Source organism: Triticum urartu, chromosome 4A (assembly GCF_056163025.1).
Source record: "Triticum urartu cultivar PI428250 chromosome 4A, HENAU_Tu73, whole genome shotgun sequence".
In the NCBI taxonomy this organism is placed as follows: domain Eukaryota; kingdom Viridiplantae; phylum Streptophyta; class Magnoliopsida; order Poales; family Poaceae; genus Triticum; species Triticum urartu.
Genome location: NC_141876.1, coordinates 278526601 through 278546965, shown reverse-complemented (window position 1 = coordinate 278546965; position 20365 = coordinate 278526601). Strand labels below are relative to the sequence as shown.

Sequence of the window (20365 nt, the reverse complement as noted above, 5' to 3'; positions counted from 1 at the left end):
CAATGGCTTCACAATGAATAACTGTAAGTAAAAGGAAGTGAAGATGAAACCAGTGACACGTTGAAGACAATGATTTGTTGGACCAGTTCCAGTTGATGTGACAACTGTACGTCTGGTTGGAGCGGCTAGGTATTTAAACCAAAGGACACACAGTCCCGGACACCCAGTCAAGGACACTTAGTCCAAGACACCCAGTCCTCACCGTTTTCTCCTTGAGCTAAGGTCACACAGACCTCGCCCAATCACTCTGGTAAGTCTTCAAGGTAGACTCCCAAACCTTCACACACTTCGTTCATCGGCAATCCACAATTTCTCTTGGATGCTCAGAACGCGACGCCTAACCGTCTGGAGGATGCACAGTCCTCAAGTGTAATAAGTCTTCAGATCACACAGACACGAAGACTTAAGTGATGCCCAATTGACTCTGGCTCTGGGTGGTTAGGGCTTTTCTCCTCACTAGGAATTTTTCTTTCAAAGGCTTCGAGGTGGGTTGCTCTTAAACGACAAAAGCCGTGCACTGAAATCTGAGCAGCCAACCGTTTATGGTTGTGGGGGGTGGACTATTTATAGCCACTTGGCAACCCGACCTGATCTGTCCGAAATGACCCTGGGTCACTAAGGAACTGACACGTGTACCAACGGTCGAATTTTGAACTCACACGGCAACTTTACTTGGGCTACAAGTAAAGCTGACTTGTCTGACTCTGGACAAGATTTTCTCTCAAAGTCTTCGCTCGAAGACATAGGATTTGAATTAGGCATCACTTCAGTCATTCTGACTGGTTCTCTTGGACCCCACTTAACAGTACGGTGGTTCCTACGACACAACATAAATGAAATGAAACTACGAAGGATCTAAGTCTTCGAGTTCCATAAGCTTCATGGGGAGTCTTCAGATGTCATTGTCTTCAATATGAATATCTTCATAAACCACCATTGTCTTCAATGTCTTCGTACATTTTTAGGGGTCATCTCTGGTAATAAAACCGAATCAATGAGGGACTTCTACCTGTGTTTTCCTGCAATTCTCACAAACACGTTAGTCCCTCAACTAGGTTTGTCGTCAATACTCCAAAACCAACTAGGGGTGGCACTAGATGCACTTACAATCTCCCCCTTTTTGGTGATTGATGACAAACTAGTTGAAGTTTTCAACGGGGAACATAATTTGTGAAATAGTAAAGGAATTTGTCTTCATAAGTTGCAAGGGCTCCCCCTAAAGATGTGCATATAAGTAATTTGCCTTTTGAATGCAAATGCACATGGCAGGTTGTACTTGTGGAGATCCACTTCAACTTATGATGACAATCCACTATGCATGTGAAAGTATATGAAGATAATGACATGCATAATTGAAAATGGACGTCTGCAGTAAGAGATGAGTGCGGAATTTATCGTCGCACATGCGGAATTTATCTTCGCATAACGGAGTGACAAGCAGGTAGCAGACGGCCATCAAGGCTAAGTGTTACAACTCAAAGAAGCAAATGTAGCAAAAACGGGAGTTGTAAACACGAAGCAAACTGTAGCAAAATATAGAGGCACCCGCCCAAAGTGACCCGCTTGAAGACTATAAACATCATGCTTCTCCCCCTTTTGTCAGTGATGACCAAAAAGGTTTGAAGACATAGAGTTTTCTACGCGTTCCCAGGCGCAGCAGGGTCGGTGGAGTTGTTTGGTGGCGGTGCAGATGAGCTTGGTGCAGATTCAACGTGTGTTGAAGCAAGTGGAGATGATGTCGCGTCGTCGTCTTCTTCAATAATCCGGGCAGACACGGTGGCAGCAGAAGAAGAGAATTCTGACTCTTCAAGTGATGGTGTGCTTCGCATCACCGCTCTTCTTGGAGGCGTGGAGTCAAATTGGAATCTCTCTCTGAAGCCATCCTCTTGCAGTTCAGCTTCATTGCTCATCATGGTGAGGCCTTTCCAAGTGCGGCGACAGGTCTCGTGTGCGACAAACGCATTCTTGGTTGCCAGATTTCTGATGCGATTGACGTCTTGCATGATGCTTCTCATCTGCCGTTTGAGCCAGTCGTGATGCCTATCTTGCTTTTGGTGAAGAGCCACAAGAAGCTCTCGGTCATTGAGTGCTCGAGTGCGCTTCTTGGGTCTCTTGGCAGCTGTGCTGTCAGTGGCTTCAGTTGATGCAGGAGCACGTGTGGTGCCAGCCATTGGATACACTCGGGAGAGAGCTTCAACACCTTCAATATTTTGAGTGAAGCTCTGGTGTTCTGCATTTTGAAGAATTAATGGTTGCTTGCCAGGCTCTGGATATATTGCTTCAGCAGATGTGTCCACATCTGGCAAAAATATCCTATGGTTGCGGGCTGAGGGTTGATAGGAGATTGCAGAGTGAAGCTTGATCAGCCTCATAACCCAAGGAGCATAGAACTTCAATCCAAACAGTTCTGAGGCAGACGCTGCAAAGTGACGGATGAAGAGATCATGTGCATTGAAGCATTTGCCATGTAGAATGCAGAAGATGAGAGTCTTCATTGCACCATCAATTGTCGCATATCGAGAGTGTCCCTTTACAGGCCATAGAGTCCGCCTTATGATATGATATATTGTTCTGGGCAAGTACTCTAAGTCTTCAACGAAGAACCTAGTTGGATAGGGTGCATTAGGAGGCAGTGGCTTCATCATTGAGAGCATCTGACTCATATCTGGCTTAGGACGCTGAAATATGCTCTCAATTGCTTCAGCATGGAGTTGGCACCCTTCTTCAAAGAATTCGCCAGGAGTGGGAAGGCCGGTAAGCTCAATTAGGTCGAAAGCATTGGCTTCATGATGGATATTGCCTGTCATCCACTCCAGAATCCATGTCTTCGGATCTCTGTTATAGCCTTTGATATGCAAAGTGGCATAGAACTGGAGCAGAAGCTCTTCGTTCCAGTGCTCTTCATCAGTGATAAATGGCAGCAAACCTACTTGCTTGAAGCAATCCAGTGCTTCTTCCAGACCAGGCAGACTAGCAATAGCTTCAACCTCAAGGCGCTTGTGAGGAAAGATGCAGCCTTGGTTGTATAGGATGCATGAATAATAGCTGCGCTGTTGATGGCTCCAGAACCTATCTGATACAATCCGTTCCCTTGAATAAGGATTCTTGGAGCGGTCGAAAAATGTGTTATCTGCCCTGAAGCCGTTGATGTTGAAGGAACCAGGAGCTGATGCAGGACCTGGGAACCTTGGCAGTCGTGGGATTGGCTTCTGGACCTGGGGTCTGTATGCAATATGATAGTTGAATTGTGGTCCTGCAGCAGACTCAGGCACAGAATGTTCAGGATCAGTAGCTTCATTGTCTTCTGAAGCTATTGTTGGGTTGGGCTCCACATTTGCGTCGGCGTTGTTTGTGGCAGCCTCAACATTTGCAGACTCAGGCACGTTCTCCTGGAGAACTGCTTCTTGTTGGTGTGGGGGAGTTGGAGCTTGTGGTGTCTCTGCATGCTCTTCGGCTGATGCAGCCGGAATGTCGTCAGCAGCCTGAGCCCTTGGCCCTTTTCGAAGCCTATGGAATTTGGGCGACGCTTGTGGAGTTGCAGTGGGCTGTGGCTCATCTTCCTCCTGTGGGCGATCTGCCCATGATGCTTCTTGTGTGATTGGCGTCAAGGGACGACCAATACTGATCAGTTCGCTTGTCTCAAGCTGAGGAAGGGCTGCATCACCTAGCACATTGTCTTGGAGACCAATGTCTTCAGCAGCGTAGGGTTCGTCTGCTGGAATGTCTTCAGTGTTGGGTTCATGCACAGTCAACTGATGATCTTTGTCAGGATAGCGGACGGAGAGGGGTTCAACTGTCAAGGGCTCTGTGGGAGCAGCCCGAGATTTCTTGGTCTTGCGCTTCTTGATGATGGGTTCAGAAGGAGAGGCTTCAGAATGTTTTCTCTTCTTAGCTTCAGCCTCTGCAGTCCGTGTCTTCTTGTGCTGTGAGGCGGTTGATCGACTCTTTGGCTTCGAGCCAGCCGTTGCAGCGGGGAAGACAATCGGAGCAGTTTCTGACCTTGGCGCTTCAGGTTCAGGCACAGCCGCCTTCTTTTTCTTCTTCGCGGCCATCCTGGGGTCAATACCGGGACGCCCAAGTGCCTTGCGCTTCTCTGCCTCATTGTAGGCCCGCACGCAGCGATCAGCCAAAGTCTTCATGCGTTCTCGCGAGCCTTGAGCTTCGGCACGCGTCTTCAGGAAGTTTTCTTTCAGCTCGTGCAACATGATCTTGAAGTTTCTCACTTCTTGCACACTGAGCTTGGCCACGTGCTTCTTGAACTGAGCGTTTTCATGATCAATTTTCTGCTTCAGTTCTACAATTCGCTGGGCTATTGCAAGTTCTGAAGCAATTGCTCCTTGAAAGGCAACGCTGAGGCCTATGGGTAGCTGCAGATCATTGAAGCTTATGTCTGGTGTGTCAAACCATTCATCGATGAAGTTGTGGATGATGGCGACATCAAATAGAGGCAGATTGTTGAAGATTTCAGCCTCCTCCTTGCTCTTGATGAGCTGCTCAAGAGCATCATCTCCAAGATCTTCATCGCTTGAGAGATCAATGGCTTCGCAGTGCAGAATGTCAGCAGCAGTGAGCTCTTTGCCTGCGTGTGGCTGAGGCTTCTTGGCTTCTTGGGGCTTGGACACTCGTGATAAGCCTTCTGACTGCACACTGGCTTCAGGAGGTGCAGTTGCTAAAGGCTTCACTCTTGCAATCTTGGGAGAAGCGGCTGGCTTTGAAGCTTTTGGCTTGTTCTGCTTCGGCTTCGGCGCAGCAGGGGCGTCATCTGACTCAGTATCTGCTGGAGGGTCATTCACAGCAGTCCCTTGGACTAGGATGCGAGTGATGAGGCCTGCAAGATTGGCATACGGCCCGATGATATTGGGATCGGCGTTGCGTGTGCCATCTGCCCTTGGTGAGGAGGGACCAGGGTTGAAGTCAAGCCCAAATTTCTTCTTGTTTATCTTCGCTGACTATTGTGCAAACTGAAAGTTGCGCTTGAAGAGATTATCATCGCGGCACCAGAGAAGTGATGACGGATGTGCCTCAGCTGGCTGTGGTCCTCTCACCATGCATGGATAGAAGCCTTGAGCAATGGCTTCAACTCTGGACCTGGGTACGAGATTTTTGTATAGTACGTCTCCCCACGGTCTCTTGATGGCGCACTTCTCCGCATATTCCTGAGTGACGAAGCGGTAGTGGAACCATTGCTCTGCCCAATATCTTCGAATCCATTGGATTCGTGTCTTGCGCTGACCATAGCTTTCTTCAGGATCAGTTTTCTACATCTCTGCCAATTCATCAGGCAGATCTTTGGACGTTTCACCACGTCGCTGTCTGCCTCCCTTCCTTGCTGCTGTTTCTGAAGCCATGAATAACTTGGAAGGCTTCAAGATGTTCAAAGGCTTCAAAGGCTTCCTTTTGCAAGAACTGGCTTCGGGAGAGTTGATGTGATGCTGCAAGTACTCTGCAAATGAATGCAGACTATGAGAACCAAAGGATTCTCCCACGGACATGTACCTGTGACAGCATTAAGGTGCGAGGGAAGGGGAAGAGGTCATATGCATTCTCAGAAGATTTTGAAGATAAATCGGTTTAGAAGACATAGACCTCATTGTGCGAAGACATTCACTCACAGATAAGAAGTTGGTTCCAGATTTGTACGAACCCACAGATCAGTACAAGTGAGGAATCTAACTACCTTATGAAGCACAAGTGAATATACTAGGCATGTCATGAGATGTAGCGAGATAACTAACTGATGTGAAGAGAAACTCCTTATGGCAGAAAGTGACTGAGCTATGGGATCAAAAGAGGCAGTAAAAAGAGATTTTATTTACCACACTTGGAACTGCTAGACGAAGTGAGAGTTGAGGCCGAGCAGTTCGATCCTCCGTGCCCTAACTTGGCGACGGAAGACACCTACGGCGACGGCGGAGAGAGCGATGTCCGCTGTCGGCGTGAAAACGGCGTCGGAGAGGTTGCGGCAGTGAAGCGCTTCGTCACCGGCGTCGTCGAGTGCTAGCGGTGGCGCTAGGGTTCGTGCGAGGGTGGAAGAAGGAGATAATGACCGCAGTGAATCGTGTATTTATAGGGATAGAGGCGGCACTGCGCTATTACGCAGGTACCCCTGGCGGTTCGCATTTGAGGCATGCGTGGCCAGTTAGAGGAAGATTGGGATTTGTTCCACGTCCCACGCAAGCCTAAATTGTCGGGCGGTCGTTCCTGCTTCTTCGGATCTTATGTGGAGGAATGAGCATTAAAGACGGACTTTTATGGTTGTCACTATGTCTTCAGCTGACAAGGACACAGCGAAGACATTTGACAGTTTCAACATAATGCATATGACTTGGAGAGATAGAGTTTGAGATAGAAAGCATAGAGAGGTTAGGGTCCGATCACATTCACTTAGTTCAAAAGATTCAACCAAGAAGACATAGCTATAAGTGAATCCTGTAGAGGACAGAACATCAGTACATATATATCCATATAATCAACGCAGTGAAGATAATCATGAAGACATACTGAGAATGAAGCCAAACCAATTGTGAAGACATTGAGAGGTAACGCCATGAGAGAAACACCTCAAAATGGAACGTTTGGTGGTGGCGTTACCCACCGTATAGGAAGTATTAGACCCAGACACGGCGCACAATTATCGTGGCGCTCCGATGTCAAATTCCACATTAATGTATTCACACTTAGGATGTATGTCTTCATTGTTTGAAGATATACGCTACTTCGTGTGTTGCACATCTAAGTCATCAATATGCTTAAGTGTTAGGATGTGTGCCTGATCATAGGACATTTGAGGATTCCAAGATATTTAGCTCACACCGTAACTTGCAAAATCTCTTCTCATCCAAGGGCTTTGTGAAGATATCTGCCAATTGCTCTTCAGTGTTGACGTGTATGATATCAATGTCTTCCTTCACAACATGATCTCTGAGAAAGTGATGACGAATTTCAATGTGCTTTGTCTTCGAGTGCTGAACTGGGTTGTTGGCAATCTTGATGGCGCTTTCGTTGTCGCAGTAAAGTGGCACTTGCTTCAGATGAATGCCATAATCTTTGAGTGTTTGCTTCATCCACAGAAGCTGAGCGCAGCAAGATCCAGCAGCAATGTATTCAGATTCAGTAGTGGAGAGTGATACACAGTTCTGCTTCTTTGAAGACCAACATACAAGTGATCGTCCCAGAAAGTGACATGTGCCTGATGTAGACTTGCGATCAACTTTGTCACCAGCATAATCAGCATCCGAAAATCCAACCAAATCAAACTCTGAGCCCTTTGGATACCATAATCCTAGAGTTGGGGTGTGAGCCAAATATCGAAGAATTCGCTTCACAGCTAAGTGATGCGACTCCTTTGGTGTCGCTTGAAATCGAGCACACATGCAAACACTAAGCATGATATCTGGCCTAGATGCACATAAATAAAGCAAAGACCCAATCATGGAGCGGTATACCTTTTGATCGAACTCTTTACCATTGTCGTCGGGACCCAGATGATGCTTGGCTGGCATTGGTGTTGTGAAGCCTTTGCAGTCTTGCATACCGAACTTCTTCAGGCACTCTTTAAGATATTTCTCTTGAGATATGAAGATGCCGTTGCGTTGTTGCCGTATTTGAAGACCGAGAAAGAACTTCAGCTCCCCCATCATGGACATCTGATATTGTTCTTGCATCATATATCCAAACTCTTCACTATACTTCTGATTGGTGCAGCCGAAGATAATGTCATCCACATATATTTGGCACACAAACAGTTCACCATCATATGTCTTCGTGAAAAGAGTGGGATCCAGGGAACCAGGTATGAAGCCTTTGCTTTTCAGAAAGTACTTGAGTGTATCATACCAGGCCCTAGGGGCTTGTTTGAGGCCATACAGTGCCTTGTTGAGCTTGTATACCATATCAGGATGTTTTGGATTTTCAAACCCAAGTGGTTGTGCAACATACACTTCTTCTTCAATCTTGCCATTGAGAAAGGCACTTTTCACATCCATCTGATAGAGAAGTATGTTATGATGATTTGCATAGGCCAGCAGTATGCGTATGGCTTCAAGCCTAGCCACAGGAGCAAATGTTTCATCGAAGTCAATGCCCTCCACTTGAGTATATCCTTGAGCAACGAGACGAGCTTTGTTTCTGACAACTTGACCATGCTCATCTTGCTTGTTGCGATATATCCATTTGGTGCCTATTATGTTGTGCTTCCGTGGATCAGGACGCTTAACCAGTTCCCATACATTATTCAGCTCAAACTGTTGAAGCTCTTCTTGCATAGCTTGAATCCATTCAGGTTCCATGAAGGCTTCTTCAACTTTCTTGGGTTCTGATATTGAGACGAATGCGAAATGCCCACAGAAGTTTGTTAGCTGAGTTGCCCTTGAACGAGTGAGTGGACCAAGTGCATTGGTGCTGTCAAGTATTTTGTCAATTTGTACTTCATTTGCAACACGAGGGTGTGTGGGGCGAAGACTTTGCTCTTACTGATCTATGTGGTCATTTGAAGGTATATCTTCAGGCTGAGCATTGTCTTCATGTGGATCAGGTGCTGAGATGATAAGTTCTTCTTCAGGATGAGCTTCAGAAGGTACAATTTCTCCAGTTCCCATAAGCTTGATTGATTCATTTGCTGGAACTTCATCTAGCACATTTGGCAATTGCTCTCTTTGTGATCCATTGGTTTCATCAAATCGCACATCCACTGTTTCAACCACTTTGTAGTGGAAGAGATTGAAGACTCTGTAGGAGTGCGAATCCTTTCCATATCCAAGCATGAAGCCTTCATGTGCTTTTGGTGCAAACTTTGAGGTGTGGTGTGGGTCCTTGATCCAGCATTTTGCGCCAAATACTCTAAAGTAACTGACATTTGGCTTCTTGCCAGTTAGGAGTTCATAAGATGTCTTGTTCAGAAGCTTGTGAAGATAAACATGATTGATTGTATGGCATGCAGTATCAATGGCTTCAGTCCAGAACTTTCTTGGAGTCTTGTATTCATCTAGCATTGTTCTGGCCATCTCAATGAGTGTTCTGTTCTTGCGTTCGACGACGCCATTCTGCTGTGGCGTGTATGGAGCTGAGAATTCATGTGTGATGCCCAAGGTATCCAGATATGTATCAAGGCCAGTGTTCTTGAATTCAGTGCCATTATCACTTCTGATGTGCTTTATCTTGGCGCCAAAATTGTTCATAGCTCGATTTGCGAAGCGTCTGAAGACATCCTGCACTTCAGTCTTGTAAAGGATTATGTGCACCCAAGTATATCTAGAATAATCATCAACAATTACGAAGCCATAGAGGCATGCAGAAGTAGTAAAAGTTGAGTAGTGAGTGGGACCGAAAAGATCCATGTGAAGCAGTTCGAAGGGTTGAGTAGTGGTCATGATTGTCTTCGAAGGATGTTTTGCCCTTGTCATCTTCCCTGCTTCACAGGCACCGCATAAGTGATCTTTCTTGAACTTGACACCCTCGATGTCTATGACGTTCTTTTTCTTTGCAAGGGTGTGGAGGTTCCTCATGCCAGCATGCCCAAGCCTTCGATGCCAAAGCCAGCATTCTGAAGCTTTTGCAAGAAGACATACTGCAAGTTGTGGTCCTGCTGAGAAATCTACCACATACAAATCACCTTTCCTATACCCTTCAAACACTAGAGATTTGTCAGATTCCATTAGCACCAGGCAGCGATATTTGCCAAACATTACAATCATATTCAAATCGCAAAGCATTGAGACAGACATTAAGTTGAAGCCAAGGGATTCAACAAGCATGACTTTATCCATGTGTTGATCCTTTGAGATTGCAACTCTACCTAGACCCAATACCTTACTTTTACCAATGTCAGCGAATGTAATGTGGCTCTTGTCGGATGGACGTAAAGTTGAGTCCATAAGAAGGCTTCTTCTGCCAGTCATGTGATTTGTACACCCACTGTCAATAATCCATTCTGAAGACTTTGAAGTTGCTGGTGTCGTACCCTACAGTGCAGTTAGGGGGATAGGCTTCACGAAGAGTGTTGTGAAGCATAAACATTTGACGACCCAGTGGGTTATGAAAACTTAGATCCAGATTAGGACTAATGGGGAGAGTAGCATGCGATTCAGAAACGAAGTACATAATGATGCCATTTGGGCAGTTTATCTTGCACCCCACAAGATTTTTATGGTCCCCAGCAATAGCATCAGAAGATTTTTTTTTTGTGCTGGAGACCTTTCCCTGCCAAAGAGAGTTAAGCTTTCTTAACCACCCACATCTTCAAGGGTGGCTTAGAAGCTATGAGTCTAAGTGCAGCATCTGAGAATTTTGGCTTTGAAGCCTTAGCAAACAGTCTAGCAGGGGGACAATAATACTCATAGGCATAAGCAGAATAATTTTTGGTCATATGAACATGACGGTTTGATGAACCGCTCTCATATTCATATGCCTGAGTGTGGTTTCCCTGCAAAACATTTGCGTTAGTGTGACTCAGGTGAGTCCTCTGTCTGTATGAAGCCTTTGGACCGAGGTTTGTCTTCTTCAAGTGAGGTGTCATGAAGACATTCACATGAAGATTTTCCAGACATGTTTTCGGAACCCAGATCTTCTTCATAGGCGGTCCATTCCTGCAGTTAGTACCAATGTACCTGGCAGACACTTCACCATTCTGATTCTTAAAAAGTTTATAGTTTGCATCAAAGGATTCATCAATGATAATTGGGTTAGCACAAGTGAAGCCAGATAAATTGGATGGATCTGCTGAAAGTTCCTTTGCAGCAACCCATGTAGTTTTGGGGTACTGCTCAGGTTTCCAGTAAGAGCCATCTGCATTGATTTTCCTCACGAACCCAACACCCTCTTTCCTAGGGTTTTGGTTCAGAATCTGCTTCTTAAGGACATCACATAATGTTTGATGCCCTTTCAGACTTTTGTACATCCCTGTTTCAAGCAATGTCTTCAACCTAGCATTCTCATCAGCAATAGCAGTGGTATCCTCAGCAGAGGGGTTAGTTGCCACATCAACAGTTGAAGATATTGGAACAGTAGTAGCAGTGGAACATTCAGCAACAGAATTAGCATTATTATGCTCAATGCATTTAAGACATGGTGGTTCAAGTCCTTCCTGAGCGGGACTGATCTGTTCGGCGTGAAGTGACTCGTTTTCCTTTTGAAGATCTTCATGAGCCACCCTCAATTTCTCAAGTTCTTGCTTCCTTTGAAGATAGTCATAGGAAAGCTTTTCATGAGTTGTTGAGAGAGTATCATGACGATCTTCAAGTTCCTGATACTTAACGTGAAGGTTTTTTATGTCTTCAATTAAGGATTCAGATCGAGTCATTTCAGCACCCAACAGATCATCGCTTCTGTCTAACAGTTTTTGAATGTGTTCCATAGCTTTCTGTTGTTCAGTTGCAATTTTAGCAAGTGTTTTGTAGCTAGGTTTTGAATCACATTCAGAGTCATCGTCACTGGATGTTTCATAGCGAGTGGTGCGTGTGTTTACCTTGGCACCGCGTGCCATGAAGCAGTAGGTAGGAGTGGAGTCATTCTTGTCATTTGCGTCGGTGTCGGTGATGCAGTTATTGTCTTCAGTGTTGAAGATGGACTTGGCGACATATGCTGTAGCCAGACTCGCAATGCCAGAGTCAGACTCCTCCTCAGACTCCACCTCTGCCTCCTCAGATGCGGACTCCTCTTCTGAATCCATCTCCTTTCCAACAAACGCACGTGCCTTGCCAGATGAGCTCTTCTTGTGTGATGAAGACTTGGAAGAAGACTTTGAGTGTTTCTTCTTCTTCTTGTCGTCAGAATCATATTCCTTGCTCTTTTTCTTCCTTCTGTTCTCATTGTCCCACTGTGGACACTCAGAGATGAAGTGCCCAGTTTTCTTGCACTTGTGACATGTTTTCTTCTTGTAGTCATGAGCAGAAACTTCATCATTCCTTGAGCTTGATCGTGAAGATTTTCTGAAGTCTTTCTTCTTGGTGAATTTTTGAAACTTCTTCACTAGCATTGCAAGTTCTCTTCCAATGTCTTCAGGATCATCAGAACTGCAGTCAGATTCTTCTTCAGATGAGGAGACAGCTTTTGCCTTCAAGGCACGAGTTCGCCCATAGTTTGGACCGTAGATATCTCTTTTCTCAGAAAGCTGAAACTCATGTGTGTTGAGCCTCTCAAGTATGTCAGACGGATTGAGTGTCTTGAAATCAGGACGTTCTTGAATCATCAGGGCCAGGATGTCAAACGAACTATCAAGTGATCTCAGCAGCGTCTTGACGATTTCATGTTTGGTGATCTCAGTGGCGCCGAGGGCTTGAAGCTCATTTGTGATGTCAGTGAGCCGGTCAAATGTGTGCTGGACATTCTCATTGTCATTTCGCTTGAAGCAGTTGAAGAGATTGCGAAGGACACTGATTCTTTGATCTCTCTGGGCTGAGATGCCTTCATTGACCTTGGAGAGCCAGTCCCAAACCAGCTTGGATGTCTTCAAAGCACTCACACGGCCATACTGTCCTTTGGTCAGATGACCACAGTTGATGTTCTTGGCAGTAGAGTCCAGTTGAATGAATTTCTTGACATCAGCAGCAGTGACACCTTCTCCAGCCTTGGGAACGCCGTTCTCGACGACATACCATAGGTCGACGTCAATGGCTTCAAGATGCATGCGCATCTTATTCTTCCAGTAGGGATATTCAGTTCCATCAAAGACGGGGCACGCAGCGGAGACTTTGATTATCCCTGCAGTCGACATAGCTAAAACTCCAGGTGGTTAAACCGAATCACACAGAACAAGGGAGCACCTTGCTCTGATACCAATTGAAAGTGTGTTATATCGACTAGAGGGGGGGTGAATAGGCGATTTTTATGAAAGTCTTCAAAACGTGAGAGTTATGAAGACAAACAGTGAAGATTATGCCTATTACTATGCAACGGAAGTTAGATTACACTAGGCCAGCCATGGTCATGTATTCAATAGAGTGAAAGCGCAATCACAACCAGCTTCAGTGTAATAAGGATCAGGTAGGAAGAAGTTATGAAGCCAAACAGATCATACATTCATGTTGTGAAGACAAAAGATAAAACGAGCATGCAATGGCTTCACAATGAATAACTGTAAGTAAAAGGAAGTGAAGATGAAACCAGTGACACGTTGAAGACAATGATTTGTTGGACCAGTTCCAGTTGATGTGACAACTGTACGTCTGGTTGGAGCGGCTAGGTATTTAAACCAAAGGACACACAGTCCCGGACACCCAGTCAAGGACACTTAGTCCAAGACACCCAGTCCTCACCGTTTTCTCCTTGAGCTAAGGTCACACAGACCTCGCCCAATCACTCTGGTAAGTCTTCAAGGTAGACTCCCAAACCTTCACACACTTCGTTCACCGGCAATCCACAATTTCTCTTGGATGCTCAGAACGCGACGCCTAACCGTCTGGAGGATGCACAATCCTCAAGTGTAATAAGTCTTCAGATCACACAGACACGAAGACTTAAGTGATGCCCAATTGACTCTGGCTCTGGGTGGTTAGGGCTTTTCTCCTCACTAGGAATTTTTCTTTCAAAGGTTTCGAGGTGGGTTGCTCTTAAACGACAAAAGCCGTGCACTGAAATCTGAGCAGCCAACCGTTTATGGTTGTGGGGGGTGGAATATTTATAGCCACTTGGCAACCCGACCTGATCTGTCCGAAATGACCCTGGGTCACTAAGGAACTGACACGTGTACCAACGGTCGAATTTTGAACTCACACGGCAACTTTACTTGGGCTACAAGTAAAGCTGACTTGTCTGACTCTGGACAAGATTTTCTCTCAAAGTCTTCGCTCGAAGACATAGGATTTGAATTAGGCATCACTTCAGTCATTCTGACTGGTTCTCTTGGACCCCACTTAACAGTACGGTGGTTCCTACGACACAACATAAATGAAATGAAACTACGAAGGATCTAAGTCTTCGAGTTCCATAAGCTTCATAGGGAGTCTTCAGATGTCATTGTCTTCAATATGAATATCTTCATAAACCACCATTGTCTTCAATGTCTTCGTACATTTTTAGGGGTCATCTCTGGTAATAAAACCGAATCAATGAGGGACTTCTACCTGTGTTTTCCTGCAATTCTCACAAACACGTTAGTCCCTCAACTAGGTTTGTCGTCAATACTCCAAAACCAACTAGGGGTGGCACTAGATGCACTTACATATAGGCTCTTTGTTCTTGTAGAAGCAAAGAGTCAACAAGCAATATTTTGAGCTGTGCTCAATGAGTGCCTATGTTTGAGTTGTGCTTTTGCAACACTCTCTTTGGCCCCTTTTGACTTTGGGTAACAAGCCCCCAAGTTTTTTTTTGAGAACTCGAACTTTGCAAGAGATATTTCTTCTTGAACCGGATGGTAAACCGGATTTTGAGAGCTTCAAAGCTTTGTGGGAGACATCTTTCCCTTGAACCAGATTTTAAACCAGAATCTTCATTTTTAGCCGGAAATTTTCTGAAGGCCTTTAAACTCAAATTTGCGAGAGATTAATTCTTTTTGAACTGGAAATTCTTAAACCGGATTTGAGAGCTTCAGAGCTTTTGTGGGAGAACAGATTTCCCTTGAACCCGATTTTAAACTGGCATTCTTCATTTTGAACTGGAAATTTTCTGACACCTTTAAATTTTCATCAATATGGTAGTAGCCTCCGGGACCGGGTTATCTTCCCTTTCAACGTCTTGGGGTTCTTGAATTGCTGAAACTGGCAAGATTTGCTGAGTCATATCATTGTAACCCCTGAGTCTTGAGACAACTCGAAGAGTTGTCTTGAGATTCTCTATGTTTGGCCGTGATATAAACCGGCATATAGCTGAACAATGGAACGCTGTCATATGTTGAAGCTGGAATCAAGGTGGCGAGTGAATGATCTTCGCAACACTCATTGTATATCATTAGCGTTTGATAACGTGATGTGAATCCACGGAAGGTTAAGGTCATCCATGGTGGGCCATAAATGATCCCGTATGATTTGTGTCAGTAATCCGGCCAATGGTGCATCCTAGCTGGTTGTTGAAATTACCCAAACCGCAGTGGTGGCGACTTGCGCGCCTGCTCATCAAGCCATCTGGTGGAGGCTGATAATAAATCATTTTTGCTTCAGAGTTGTTGGAGTAGACCGGGCAGCAAGGGGGGCGACTTGCATGCGTCCATTCACCGTGTAATAAAGCACACATAAACACCGATGCAGAATATCACCAGCGCGTGCTCCGTACCCACGGTATAAACCACTTTTGTCATGACTAATTATCCTGCATAAAGGATATTGTAGGCGAGAGTAATTGTTCTCGAAATCATAAAAAATGTATCAATAAAAAATTGACAGGATGGATTTAACCTGATATGTTTGGCCGGAAGTTATTCACCGCGGAGTTGATGAGTACCACGGTGAGGCTGAAATCAATCACGACCGAGTCGGCCGCGGGAGCAGACAAATGAACCGGCCGCGGTGTTGTAAGCTGGTGCGGACGGGCGAGCCGGCCGCGGCGTCGTAAGCCGGTGCGGACGAGAGAATCAACCACGGCATTTGGAAATGCCACAGACGCGAACGAGTCGACCGCGGGCGCAGACAACGAGTCAGTCGCATGTGTGGATGTAGCGAGGGCGGCGACTTGCTCACATGTCCGATCAGCAGCACGGCACGGACAAGCAGTAGTGCAAAAATAATATTGGTGCACGCTTCTTTGCTACACCTTTCTAACGAATAACGGTCCTGTGAAAAAAATACCACGGACCATAGTAATTGTTCTCAAACAATTTAATATATGCTAATAATAAGATATATAGAAAGGATAGTACCTGGTTTTTGGTCGTATAAGGCGAACACTGATGTTCAATAATGCTGGACATAGTCTGAAAAAACATCAGATGTTCGGTTCATCTGAAGCTGCACGTGCTAGTACTTGTCCATCAAAGCAATCGTGAAAAGTGACTGTACGTGCTGGCCGCGTGTGTTCTTATCCCTTTTAACAAACGGGCACCCGGCCACTTTTACAGCCGCCTCTGCTTTCTCCTTCAGTTGCGAAACCCAGCAGAAACAGGGTGGCTTGCCGTGACCGCGAAAACGACAACTCGCGGCCGCAGACGCGGGCGGCGGCAGTAGCGAAGCCCGGCGGAAGTGGAAAGCGAGGCGACTTGAAGCAGCCGGGCGCCACGATAGCTGAGGCGGGTCATAGCAGAGCCCGAGCTGGGCGGCTCAGCAGAGGAGCACCGCAGGCGCGACGGCGCGTCCACGAGGTCAGCATGGTGGCAGAGGCACGCCGGCGGGTTGGAGAAGAACGGCTGAACAGTGGGGCGGGCCACAGCGACCCGGAGGCGACTTGGCGAGGCAGGGTCCGGGTTGGAATCGGAGACAGGCGGCTCAGGGCGGTCCTCCGCGGTCTGAAGGCAAGGCACGGCGGCTCAGCGCTTAACACCACGGTGGAAGTGATTCGTGGTCGGGTCAACTCGGCCCGGACGATGCGACTCTGATGCAGAGGCACGGCCAGGGCGATTTGAGGCGCTGGACCGCACCAGAGACGGCTCGGCAGGGGCCAGCTCAGAAGCAAGGCGAGGTGAGGCTCGGCGGTTGTAGGTGAGCCAGCGAGGCCCAGCCATGGAGGTCACGACAGAGACGGAGACAGCCACGCCGACGAGGCAAGGGCCACGACATGCCAGCGCCGGTCAGGTCCAGCCATGATAGTTGCGGCTTTTTTGCAGAAGCACGCGAGGGCAACCCGGAGTCCATATCCTCCTTGGCCGTGGATAACTTTCCTTTTTTAACAATTTGTACTGGTTTGACTCGGATACGGACATGACTTGATACGCCCGCTATAGTCGACGAAATCGATCTGTTATTCATCTCGATGGATTGCAAGTCGCCGCGGTTTGACGTTAAATTCCATAGATTATAGACTTGAAGCTTGAAGCTGATGCTGGCCTTCCCAAGCCGGCTCTTTTTTATCCGGAAAATTGTGAACTTTCGATTCTTAGGAGAGATCCCTTCAAGAATTTAACACCACCGTGCGCAAATCCTACGGTGGACGCTAACTGTCGTGGAATTGTCACGACAGATGTCTTTAGTGTCAGGACTTAGTCACGAGGCCAACGCATCTATGTGGTATCTTGAGAGGGGTTGAGTGGGAAAAGAGACGCGAGGTTTTACTCAGGTTCGGCCCCTCACGACGGAGGTAAAAGCCTACATCCTGCTTCATTGATATTGATGATCATGATCATGATTACAAGGGTGCTCTATCTCGTGAGAATTGAGTTGTCTTTCTAAACCTAACTTGTCCAACTTGTCAACTTGTCCTCCTTGGAGAGCCCTACCCCTCCTTGTATAAGTTAGAGGGGCGGGTTACATGTGGAATCCTATTAGGATTAGGACCAGTCTACATTCTAATACAAACCGGATACAAGTCCGGGTCTTGACTCCTTGTAAGGGAAATATTCCTCACGGATTTCCTATTAAACCGGCCCACCATTAACATAAACTGGCCTTCTGGGCCTTGGGCCTTGTCATCCGTCTTTCCCGCCCGCCGGGTTACCAGTGAGTCATAATGTTCCGGCGGGTTGCTTGTAAACCGTCTAGTCAGGGCGGGTCGCCAGTGAATCGCCAAGTGTCAACCGAGTTATATTTCTGGCCGGGTCATACCGCGGGGTATATCCCCGACAGTCCCGGATGAGATCACGGACATGATGAGGAGTCTTGAAATGATCGAGAGGTAAATATTGATATATTGGAGGATAGTATTCGGACACCAGAATGGTTCCGGAGTGGTTCGGGTCTTTTTCGGAGTATCGGGATGTTATCGGAACCCCCCGGAAAAGTAATGGGCCTACATGGGACATAGGGGAGAGAGAGGGAAGCCCACAAGGGAGGCACCCCCCCCCATGGGCTGTCCAAATTGGACAAGGGGAAGCGGGCGCGGCCACACTTTCCTTCCCCCTCTCCTCTCCTTCCCCTTTCCCCCTCCGAAAGAAAGGAAGGGGGTAACTTGGACTAGGAGTCCTAGTCGGCTCCCCCCCCCTATGGTGCGCCCCTTGGCCGGCCTCCTCACTCTCCTCCTTTATATACGGGGTCAGGGGGCACCCCAAAGCACAACAGTTGTTTCTTAGCCGTGTGCAGTGCCCCCTCCACAGTTTACTCCTCCGATCATATTGTCATAGTGCTTAGGCGAAGCCCTGCCCGGATCACGTCACCATCACCGTCACCACACCGTCATGCTGACAAAACTCTCCCTCGACACTTTGCTGGATCAAGAGTTCGAGGGACGTCATCGAGTTAAACGTGTGCTGAACTTGAAGGTGTCGTACGTTCGGTACTTGATCGGTTGGATCATGAAGACGTCCGACTACATCAACCACGTTAACCTAACGCTTCTGCTTTTGATCTACAAGGGTATATGGACACACTCTCCCCCTCTCGTTGCTATGCATCTCCTAGATAGATCTTACGTGATCGTAGGAAATTTTTTGAAATTGCATGCTACGTTCCCCAACAGTGGTATCAGAGCCAGGTCTATGCGTAGATGATATGCACGAGTAGAACACAAAGAGTTGTGGGCGATCATAGTCATACTGCTTACCACCAACGTCTTATTTTGATTCGGTGGTATTGTTGGATGAAGTGGCCCGGACCAACCTTACATGACCACATTCATGAGACCGGTTCCACCGACAGACATGCAACTTGTTTTGCATAAAGGTGGCTGGCGGGTGTCTGTTTCTCCAACTTTAGTTGAATCGAATTTAAATACGTGTGGTCCTTGTTGAAGGTTAAAACAGCACACTTGACGAAAAATCATTGTGGTTTTGATGCGTAGGTAAGAATGGTTCTTACTAGAAGCCCATAACAGCCACGTAAAACTTGCAACAATAAAGTAGAGGACGTCTAAGTTGTTTTTGCAGGGCATGTTGTGATGTGATATGGTCAAGACATGATGTGATATATGTTATTGTATGAGATGATCATGTTTTGTAAAAGTTATCGGCAACTGGCAGGAGCCTTATGCTTGTTGCTTTATTGTATGAATACAATCGCCATGTAATAGATTTACTTTATCACTATGTGTTAGCGATAGTCGTAGAAGCAATAGTTGGCGAGATGACAACGACGCTATGATGGAGATCAAGGTGTCAAGCCGGTGACGATGGTGATCATGACGGTGCTTTGGATATGGGGATCAAAGGCACAAGATGATGATGGCCATATAATGTCACATATTTTGATTGCATGTGATGTTTATCTTTTATGTATCTAATTTTTCTTAATACGGCGGTAGCATTATAAGATGGTCCCTCACTAAATTTCAAGTTATAAGTGTTCTCCCCGAGTATGCACCGTTGCGACAGTTCGTCGTGCCGAGACACCACGTGATGATCGAGTGTGATAAGCTCTACATGCACATACAATGGGTGCAAGACAGTTATGCACGTGCAGAATACTCGGGTTAAACTTGACGAGCCTAGCATGTACAAACATGGCCTTAGAACACTAAGACCGAAAGGTCGAACGTGAATTATATAGTAGATATGATCAACATAGATATGTTCACCATTGAAAACTACTCCATCTCACGTGATGATCGAACATGGTTTAGTTTATATGGATCACATGATCATTTAGATGACTCGAGGGATGTCTATCTAAGTGGGAGTTCTTTAGTAATATGATTAATTGAACTTAAATTTATCATGAACTTAGTCCTGATAGTTTTTGCATATCTATGTTGTAGATCAATGGCCCGTGCTACTGTTCCCTTGAATTTTAATGCGTTCCTAGAAAAAGCTAAGTTGAAAGATGATGGTAGCAACTACACGGACTGGGTCCGTAACTTGAGGATTATCCTCATTGCTGCACAGAAGAATTACGTCCTTGATGCACCGCTAGGTGCAAGGCCTGCTGCAGGAGCAACTCCGAACATTATGAATGTCTGGCAAGCTAAATTTGATGACTACTCGATAGTTCAGTGTGCCATGCTTTACGGCTTAGAATCGCGACTTCAAAGACATTTTGAACGTCATGGACCATATGAGATGTTCCAAGAGTTGAAGTTAATATTTCAAGCAAATGCCCGAGTTGGGAGATATGAAGTCTCCAACAAGTTCTATAGCTGCAAGATGGAGGACAACAGTTATGTCAGTGAACACATACTCATAATGTATGGGTACCATAACCACTTGACTCAGTGGGGAGTTAATCTTCCAAATGATAGTGTCATTGACAGAGTTCTTCAATCACTGCCACCAAGCTATAAAGGCTTCGTGAGGAACTATAATATGCAATGGATGGAAAAGACTATTCCCAAGCTCTTCGCAATGCTCAAAGCTGCGGAGGTAGAAATCAAGAAGGAGCATCAAGTGTTGATGGTTAACAAGACCACTAGTTTCAAGAAAAAG

At 46.2% G+C, this 20365-nt stretch overlaps 1 long non-coding RNA gene across 1 annotated transcript; it reads right to left on the bottom strand.

Moving 5' to 3' along the window:
- Positions 1-13218: 13218 nt before the first annotated feature.
- LOC147975591 (uncharacterized) lies at positions 13219-17132 on the bottom strand. Its single transcript, XR_015600929.1, has 3 exons — positions 15785-17132; positions 14156-15698; positions 13219-14067 (listed from the first exon to the last, which is right to left on the bottom strand). It is a non-coding gene; the product is annotated as an uncharacterized LOC147975591 (long non-coding RNA).
- Between the last annotated feature and the right edge of the window lie 3233 nt (positions 17133-20365).